Source organism: Spinacia oleracea, chromosome 4 (genome assembly GCF_020520425.1).
Source record: "Spinacia oleracea cultivar Varoflay chromosome 4, BTI_SOV_V1, whole genome shotgun sequence".
Lineage (NCBI taxonomy): Eukaryota > Viridiplantae > Streptophyta > Magnoliopsida > Caryophyllales > Amaranthaceae > Spinacia > Spinacia oleracea.
In genome coordinates, this window is record NC_079490.1 from 77,856,771 (window position 1) to 77,865,696 (window position 8,926).

At 39.7% G+C, this 8,926-nt stretch overlaps 1 long non-coding RNA gene across 1 annotated transcript; it reads right to left on the reverse strand.

Moving 5' to 3' along the window:
- Nucleotides 1-499: 499 nt before the first annotated feature.
- Nucleotides 500-2,360, reverse strand: LOC110803733 (uncharacterized). Its single transcript, XR_008919114.1, has 3 exons — nucleotides 1,406-2,360; nucleotides 1,235-1,295; nucleotides 500-746 (listed from the first exon to the last, which is right to left on the reverse strand). It is a non-coding gene; the product is annotated as an uncharacterized lncRNA (long non-coding RNA).
- Nucleotides 2,361-8,926: the final 6,566 nt, after the last annotated feature.

Consider the following 8,926-nt stretch of genomic DNA (forward strand, 5'->3'; position numbering starts at 1 on the left):
TAAAAATAAAGAATTTAAATAATATTTTATATACACTACTACATTTCTTATCAGATGCAACTCCTAAAATCGTTGCATTAGGTATCAAAATCCGTCGCATTAGACCTAATGCGACGATAAATGACCCTTGCATCCGGTGGCGTTGCATTAGGCCTAATGCGACGATCAGTGACCTAATGCAACGGGAAATTAATATCGTCGCATTAGATAAGCATCTAATGCGACGGTCCTTAGATGGGGTGTCGCATTAGATCTTTAGCTAATGCGACGGGCATTTTAGCTAATGCGACGGTTATTTAATCTAATGCGACGGTTATTTTAGCTAATGCGACGGTTATCTATGTTGGCTTAAAGAAATAATGCAACACGTTTTAGCCTAATGCAATGGTAATTTATTGTCAAAATAAATCTGTTGAGCACCTAATGCAACGGGTTCATTTATTCATAATAATAAACAATAATAATAGTTAAAATTAGTTTTCTAAATTAAGAAAGGATGTCAATAATAAAAGATTTTCATTGACTTAAAGAGTAATATTACAATATTAGTGCCCATAGGACACATGCATTACAAAATAGTTGTTCACTAACTAACTTAGTGTTTTTAATGACCAAAATACATAAAATTAAGATTCATAGAAACAAATTCAACGTTACTAGAAATCACAAAATGACCCAAAAACAAACAAGAGCCCCCATCTCATTTGCTAGATCTACATTTCTCCTCCATTTAGCTCACCATGCTTCTGCAAGTTTAAATCACGAATGGGCACAAGTTAAAGATGGTACACTAGCTAAAACACGATAAATAAAAAAACAACCTTCATGTTTACTCAAATAAAAACATGAAATTTCACTCATGTTGAATTCCTCGTTTGACAAGACATCTTTTCCCTCATAGTAAAATGACTGATTACCAAAAAGAGGTAGTGTTATAGTCCATACTCAAATGTTCTGTTCTTAATACTAAAAAGTAGGGAAAATATTGAATACTAAAAAGTAGGGAAATCTTGTACAAATTGGCAAGAGCACCAAGATCATACTTATGTAACAACAAAAAATGACAAGCGCCGAACAAGTTTTAGTTTTTCTATGTTTCATAGGAAAAATGACATCCATGATAATAAACAATATATACAATGCCTAAAAATAAGTAAAAGTAGAAAATTTCATAAAAAAATAAGCAGCAAAATCAAGTTACAAGTGGTAACAATGAAGCAAGTTTTATGCCTACCTTTCTCGGAAGATTCATAAAACGTGTGATATTCATCATATTTTCCATATACAAAATCTTCCTACAGACAGCAGTAATAGTAATAGTCAAATTCAAGCAACGCATTCTGTTAAAGTAAGAATAAACCCACATATGTTAAACTAAGGAACACATTTTGTTCTGAGTGCTGACCCTTGAAACGAAGTTATGGCGGAAACTTGTGCTTGTACTTGGGTACCTGCAGCAGTCGTTTCTACAAACCCATCATCCAAAATCACCACTAATTACAACAACATTAAGAAGGCCTTGATTCGAAGCAGTCCAAGAAGGTTGTTGTTTACAAAGTTGAAAGCAGCTGGGTTAACTGATATTGAACATGACCTTAATGAAGACCCTCGCGACCGTTGGGCTACTAATGGAGTTGCTCCCGTTTGTCTCTCTTACCCTCTCCTCTCTCTTCCGTTTTTTACTTTTCTTTTATACTTGTATATCATGATTCTTGCTGTTGATTACACGGATAGGACTAAACATATGTGGGTTTATTCTTACTTTAACAGAATGTGTTGCTTGAATTTGACTATTACTATTACTGCTAATTGCTAAATGTTCCTGTTTAATAGTTCTTGGTTTCGAAATATTCTGGGAGGAATAGTAGCAAAACTAACAGGAAATCGAAGGAGATAATTGAAGTAGCTAGGTGAAACATACCTTGATTTCTAGGGAATATTGTTAACCATTAGTTTTTCTACACCGATCCTCAATAAGAGATCGAGGGGATTAAAGGCAATGGGTGGAAGGTTAATTAGGAAACTAATAGATTGTACTTCATAAAGTAGACACCTCAAAGATGAACTTAACAACTTTACAGCTAAGAAGCAAGAAAAAAAAACCTACATAAGCACCGGATTTCCAGATACACTATTGCTTTGGATCATAAAACAGAAGCCAGGAATGCAAAACGCAGAAAATATTGGAGTGAATAGCACAATATACTCAAATGAAAAGTAAGACACTAGATATATTACTTATCATGTACATTGGATTGAAGGTTACATAACTCATATTTTTTTCTTTCTGTGAGAGCCCTATTTCACATTACACAAATATAACCTGTAGAGTTGCTAGCTACAATATCAAATCCATTTACACAAATCGCTCCATATCAACATAACCAAGCTAGCCCTGTAATTACCTAATATCCCAGGCACCCTGAATCGATGCTCTAGCACATATGAAGAAGAAAACATAAACCAATATATGGGTTGTGAGGGGGTCGAAAAAGCGCGAGGCTAATGCGTGACCTTGTCCCTCGTGGGTGTGACGATTCTTTTTATTCAATCAAGTGTAATTGGATTTCCTGTGAGTATACACCCAATTGACTAGTAATATAGGAGTCGCCATTCAGTTTTTAACGACAATGAGAAAAACTGACAAAACCCGGTTATCGTGACATAAAGGGAGTGCAATTATGTTTGACCACGACGGCCGTAGGTTCCCTTGTGATCCCTGGTGTGGGGATCTCTCAATATACACCCGCAAGGTAGAGATTGAGGGTTCGGGGGACTGTAACTATCGAGAGGAGTAATTCGCTCGTCGATAACTCCAGAGGCAGGATATCCTTACTAGCTCAGCATAAATAATTGAAGGGACATGCGTTAACTATTAAACTAATCTGAATTGATTTTAGCAATATGCAACATATAATACTAATTCGATCGTGATTATCTGATTTAAATAGCATTAAGGGACCTAGCATGATAATCCGATTTCCCAAAAATATTATATTTGTTAGGCGTGATAGCACAATCATATTAGGTTAGTTTAACAGTTCATAAAAAGGGCGAGGAAAGCAGTTAAATCATCGAAAAGGGACACATTACGACGCACCCTTGAGAGGTGCGTCACGGTTCTCAGAAAACTAACCACTTTGACTTTGCTATTTCTCCTTTTTATTTAACGAATCTCGATTATGGGACAGGATACGTTCTGTTCGATTTATGGATCGATTGCGACAGAACGCGTGAATAGTTTCGCAGCGAGAGGCTTAGGCTAAGGGGTTTAGAGTCAATACTCAGAATATATTATGTGTTGTTGTGTGTTGTTTCACGTCGAAACTAGGGGCCTATTTATAGGGAAGAGTTCGTGGAAAGATAAAATTGCAGAGTTCTAATCCGCAAAGAGTTAGGAAAAAACACGTCCCAGGTAATTTCGGCGCCCAGCTCTCGGCGTCAAAGATTTCGGCGCCCAGGGCTGGGCGTTGAAAATAGAGATCCATGCAATTTCAGCGCCTAGGGCTGGGCGTCAAAGATTTCGGCGCCCAGCTCTGGGCGTTGAAAGTGATGTCTGGGCCGAATTCTTTGTCAGATTCGGATTCCTGAAATCCGTAGAGTTTGAGATTAATTCGAGTCTTTTAGCGCGTATTAATTTTGTGACGGAATGCGTCTGGGCCCGTTACAAACTCTAGGCTCGTTAGGATTTCAATTAATACGTAACTCTTATTTCCGAATCCTATTAGGAATAGGATTCTCGCAGTTTTCTATCTCATTTAGGATTTATGTTGGAATTCAACACCTAATTCTGACAGGTTTCTATCTTTTATGATTTGCCACTTTTAGAAGCTACCTTTTACGACAGTTACTATTTTTAGCAGGTTTCCATAAATAGCAGGTTTCGGGTGAAACGAAATGGGGAATCGAGATTCGTCTATTTTATAGGAGATGCGTTGTCAAGTGGAGTTTTTATGCTTTCATCATCGAACCTTTCCCTTGCGGGAACGGGGACAAAAGTAGGTGTCTACAGTTAGCCCCCACTTTGACTGAGTCTTGGAGTAAGACGATGGTCAAAGTATTAGACGGAGTGCGTCACACAAGCCATGGTGTATGTGACCTGTTTTGCGAGGGTCTCACGAGCCCCCGAGTGATAACATTTGACTTAAGGGTCATCACTTGAAGTGTCGACATATCCTTCACGTGTCATTGGGATTTGTCAACTGATAGTATAGAAACTTCCTCACTTTGTCATTGGAAGGATCTAAAGATGCGTAGAAACTCCCTCACTTTGTCATTGGGAGTAGCTACAAATGTTTTCGAAATTAAAGTTGTAAAGTGTAATTGGGCCTGGCCAAGCCCAATCACGAGGTAAAACGTTTTTAAAGATTCTCATTTTCAGGGCTAGCTAAACGAGAAAACCCCCTTGTTTTTATAGGACGTAAAACGAAGGAAAATCCAACACATCGTTCTTTTTTGGAAAAACGGAAAACCAATCCTTTAATTTTTGGAAAAAGGGAAAACCGATCCTTTAATTTTTGGAAAAAGGGAAAACCGGTCCTTTAATTTTCGAAAAAAGGGAAAACCGATCCTTTAATTTTCGGAAAAAGGGAAAACCGATCCTTTAATTTTCGGAAAAAGGGAAAACCGATAAAAGTTATCGCTGCAGCGACTAAGGACCTGCGCTGTTAGTGACGCAGACCCCGCCCGCTGAAGGGGGGCGAGCCTGTCCGCTGAGGGTGGACCCCCCGTCCGATAGAAGTGGACGAATATGTTTTGATGTTTTTGAAAATAAGGACCTACGCGGTTTGTGACGTAGACCCCGCCGGCTGAAGATGGCGAACCTGTCCGCTGAGGGTGGACACTCCGTCCGATAGAAGTGGACGAATCTGTTTTGAAATTTTATTTTGTTTTTTTTGAAAATAAGGACCTACGTGGTTTGCGCCGTAGACCCCGCCGGCTGAAGATGGCGAGCCTATTTTAAATTTGAAGATTTTATTTCTTTCGAAAACTGAGGACCTGCGCGGCTTAGTGACGCAGACCCCGCTCGCTGAGGGTGGGCGAGCCCATTTTGAATTTCTTATTTTGCCTATGTAGAAGGGCTTTTGTGATTACAACCTGTTGGTGGGCCGTAATATTTCCTGATTAGATGTGTCCTATAAGTGGGTCCACACTGTGTATTTTTGTTTAACAATATTTTTTTTTTCTTTGAGATATCCATGATATGGTGCGTGGCGCAGTCTGGGAATGTGATTTTGATTGCGCGCTCCTTGTTGGAGTCCATTTTTTGCGTGAGCCCCCAAGCACTGGGGCTCGTCGGTTGTTTTTCGCATCTTGTAATCATGTTTGGGGTCATGGTCGTATGTGCGAGCAACCTTTGTAGTGGTGTGCTACTCTTAACAAAGTCGTGAGGTGCGACTTTCAGCAATTTTCAAGTCGAATGAGTATGGCAGGGCCCACTAGAAGTTAGGGCCTTTTTTGAGCATGGGTACATTTTTGGCGCCCAGGCCTGGGCGTTGAAATAATTCACGCCCAGGTGGGGCGTTAAAAGTGTTGTTCGGTCTGGTCTTTTGATGAAACAGTTGGCCTCTTGTTCATTCGTTTATTTCACTTGGAAGTTCTATGTATTCTCTTTCCTTTTGTTTTTTCTTTGTTTTTAGAACGTGATGATTTTCTTGAGAAGCCGTAGCCGATTGGTGGACTACGGTGCTTGTCGCTTTGGGGCGATTATTTTAAGGAACTGTTGCTCTTAAGGTGTTTAGTTATTGCAATAGTCGGGCGAGTCTATATGGCCCGAGGAACATACCTTGAGGTGTAAGACTTTGATCGCTCTTATATTTTTTGAACGTGTTCGTGAATGATGATATGTATGTGCGAACGAGCGGTCATAGAATGGCCGTTGTGTGCGGTCCATTAATCACTTTGCTTGAATCATTTTTTTTTTGAGCAATGACTGATTTTGAATAGTTTGCTTAGAAGCTTGATAGGGGTCAGGTCCATTCATGAAGTGGGCTCAAACATCGTGCCCTTTCGTTTGTTCAAACATTTGCTTCGAGAATTTTATTTTGCTATGGTTGTTTCGTAGCTTGGAGCCCCCAAGTATGCATGTTGGGATGCTTCCTTTTGGCGTACGATTTTGTAGGTTCTTTTGAGAAAGATGCCTTGGGGTTTCGCTCGTGTAAGTGCGAGCTATCCCTTCCGTGGTAGGTAATGTTTTGCTACCTTTAATCCTTAATGTAGAAGTCGTGTGGCTTGCATTTGGGCGATAAGTAGTCTTTGCCTCTTTCACACGTGCTCTTGGTCGTGCCTACATTAGTGCAATATGCCTTACTCTTTTTAGACTTGTACCGTGGGATGGTTGAACTTATGGTGCGACGTAGGCTTGTGTGGCCCAACAGCGTGTCTTAGAACATTCCTCCAGGCGTTGGGATATCATTATTATTTTTGCATTGGAGTACTTCATCATGCCTCATTCAGGTGTTCGAACAAGTGAAGCACCTTCTGCATGGGTTTGCACGGCTTATTACTTCGTTCGATGCGAGGATTCATAGGGGCTTCTTTCTTATTTTTATATCTAGGTAAATTTGGCTAGCAGAAAGATTCAGCGCCCAGGCTGGGGTGTAAAGACATCGGCGCCCAGCTCTGGGCGTTGAAAATGATTTCTGGGCAGAACTTTGACAGTATTTTTTTTCTTTCGCTTTTGCTTTGGAACGATGTAGACTGTGTAACGGGCGCTTTATAGGGCGAGCGTTATGTGCAGTGGTTTGATCGGAGTTTTGGTGACTCGCGATTTTCAGTTACCCTTGTTAGTGGGGTGACTTTATATATTCTCAGTAGTGCTTAGAATTTGGGAGGGGTTGTAGCCATTCTAAGGTTGTTTTTCACAATTTAAAGCTTGGGACTGTGCCCCTATGATGTATGTATAGCATTAGCGTCGAGAATTTGCGATAAAATCGTCATTTCAAGCATTTTTAGAGTGTTTTTCTCAAGCCCCCAATTGTAGCTACGGGATTGGCTTGGTGCTATAATGCTTTGCATACGTCTTTATGCATTCATGGTGACAGGGATCATGAATAGTTTGAACCAGACTCGTTTAGTGCGAGGTATGTTCGAGTAGTGACCTGCTACTTCTCTTGTAAATGTCGTATTATGCGACATCGCCATAGTCAAGGTAGTAACATGTGGAAGTGTGCCTTGACCAAAAGTTAGGTGCCTTTCTTTACCCATAATCATATTTAGAAATCTTTTTGACTCACTTTGTAACATCGAGATAAACACATACTTAGCTTAGACCAACGACACTTTATTATGTTCGAAGAAGTCTTTAAAAATCATTTGAAAATTATTTAAAATCCGAGTCCTACTGTGTACAATCCGAGGTGTCCTAAGTAGGTTGACTTATAGAAGGGTTCGTACAGGATTACATGAGTGAATCAAAATACTGTTATGATTTTTGGAATGCTTGTCTAAGGATTTGCTGGAAGCCAGGGTGCAGGCGCCAAGATATTACTTGTGCCTGTTTGGCATATGCTTTAGGCTTTTAGGGCCGTCTTTTCCAGAATGGCGGGAATATAAACCGTTTTCTAATTGACTTAGATTTACATGGTGTATGTCTGTACAAAAGGTCAAGGTATACTTAGTTCTTTCCCTAGCTCTTTCATTTCAGTTTTTAGCCCCCAGTTGCTATTATGTCTTTCCCATTAATGATGCTTTTAGATTTCGATTTTAGATGCCCGTGTCATATGTCTGAGTATGGTGAGCCTTGGTTAAGTGCCAAGTCCTATTGACAATGTACCATTTATTTTTTCAAAGGGGATTAGCAAGCATTTGAATTACCATGAACGGGTGCCCTGAGTTCGAAGGAACGATGGGGCGGTGCCGTAGAACAATCCTCTTTATTGCAAGCTTACTGCCCTTACTACTTGTTGGCGATCATGACTGTGTCTAGTGGTGAAAGAAAGTCGTTAAGTGAGTTAGTTCGCTTTAGGGTGGGTCAAGTCGAGTATTTTAGAGGTCATGGACGCTTGCGCTAGCCCCCATTCAATTGAGGCAGAGTGATCTTTTGAGTCTTGGCTAAGTGCCTAGGAGTGTGAGTGCTTCTTCTGGCAAGGGCACGTGCCCTTATTATTTTTCGATGTATGCTCATTAATTTTGGCATCTTTATGACTTGGATTCTTCTTTTGACTTAAATCTTTCTTTCGACTTGGGTTGCAAGTAATTAAATTTCAATAAGGGACTTCTATTTCTTATTCTTGTTATTCCATAGGCTCTAACAAATTGGTTGGACCGAATCATGGATTGCCTACGTATCCGCCTTAAATAGATTTAATTTGGAATCAGGTCTTGCGTAGTTCTTAGCCTAGAAAATGGTTTCATAGAATGCCGATTTTAAACAAGTATGTTCTGAGGTGGAAACATATTATTTGAAACGGTAGAATAAGTGAAGTTTATTATTATTTAAATCTACTGCCAAAAATTTGTTTTATATTTGTTTTATATTTGTTTTGAGTACATGTATTTTTTGGTGGTACGTATATCTGAATACGTGCTGTACCCCCCCAAGTGTTCGTTATTTTTCCGTGCATGTGCGGATAAAATGACGAGCACTTCTGGACAAATTTTAGCAAGCAGAGAGATTCAGCGCCCAGGCTGGGGCGCTAAAGATTTCGGCGCCCAGCTGTGGGCGCTGAAAATTATTTCTGGGTGGATCTTTTTTTTTTTGGTGCCCTAAATGCTTCTTTTCCTTTTTAGACTAACTTTAGAGGCGCTTTTGCAAAGTTTCTTTTTTATTATTCACATTTTTTTTTTTTTTTGCACTTCCATTTGTTTTCTTTTTTATTCGTGACTCAAGACGGTTTGAAAGATGGGTTGAATGAGTTGCATAGGTATTGGTCAAGCATAAGGATTACATCTTCTAGGACTCACAATTTGCAGCCTCAAGCTAGTG